This window comes from Camelus ferus, chromosome 6 (assembly GCF_009834535.1).
Source record: "Camelus ferus isolate YT-003-E chromosome 6, BCGSAC_Cfer_1.0, whole genome shotgun sequence".
Lineage (NCBI taxonomy): Eukaryota > Metazoa > Chordata > Mammalia > Artiodactyla > Camelidae > Camelus > Camelus ferus.
The window spans coordinates 63,400,217-63,401,316 of NC_045701.1; the positions used below are offsets into that span (position 1 = coordinate 63,400,217).

General features: G+C 48.4%; 1 pseudogene; it reads right to left on the reverse strand.

Moving 5' to 3' along the window:
• Positions 1–425: 425 nt before the first annotated feature.
• LOC102517924 lies at positions 426–867 on the reverse strand (annotated as a pseudogene).
• Between the last annotated feature and the right edge of the window lie 233 nt (positions 868–1,100).

Consider the following 1,100-nt stretch of genomic DNA (forward strand, 5'->3'; position numbering starts at 1 on the left):
GCTCAGACACTGACCTTCTCCTGTGATTACGGCACGTTTTCCCTCTGGGCAGAGGCCTAGAATTGGTTGATTAATCATGCCATTGTGAAATACTAATGCCATTAAAGGAATCTGAAAATGGTGAAATAAAAAATCTCTCAAGATAAAGCTAAGCTAAAACATTTGTAATAGAATCTTCCTCTTCTGATATAAAATGACTTTCTCAGATGAATTTCATATCTTATTGTGTGTCTACTACGTGCCAGGCACCGTTCTAAGCTCTTTGCCTGTGTTTAATTCTCACGACAACCCTTTCTTTCTTTCATTTTTTTTTCCTGCCTCAGGTTTCTTTGAACAAACAGCACAGAAAGGACATGAGCCCCATGCAGACAGCAGCCCAGGGGTCACACCAGTCCTTCTATCCTCACATCAATAGATGAAGGCCTCTACTCTGGCGCCTGAGGGGCCTGGGTGCCTTTGGGAGCCAGAGCTGGAGCCAGAGCTGCAGCTGAAGCTGCGGCCTTGGTCTGAGCCTTGTCCGTGGCCTTTGGCCGGCAGAGCCTGAGCTCCTTGGCGATGCAGGCACCAGTACGTTTCCCGAGCTTGGGGTGCGCAATGTAGGCAAGTCGGCTGAGCTTGCGGCTGCTGCCCTGTGGGACCTTGGGCTTGACCCCCTTGGGCTTTACGGGAGCCTTAACAGCCTCGTCACGTGCACTCGTGGCCTTGGTGGTGTTGGCCCTTCTTGTTGTGCTTCTTGGCAAAGAACATGTTCCTCAGGAACTTGGGGTCCACCCCCTTAAGAGAGTCATATCGTTGTGATTAGGGTTTTTTGATGCCGTTTCTGTGCGATTTCTGGTTGTGTGGGGTGTGGTTCTTTGACTTGGCCATGTCTCCATTGGAGCTGGGAGATCCCGAACCGCCTGGGCTTGACAACCCTTTCTTTAGTAGGGACAATTATTCTCCCATATGATGGTTAATTTTATGTGTCAGTTTGACTAGACCAGGGGTGCCTAGATATTTGGCTAACATTTTTTCGAGTATGTCTGTAAGACTGTTTCTGGATGATATTAACATTTGAATTGGTAGGCTGAGTAAAGCAGATTGCCCTCCCCAATGTGGGT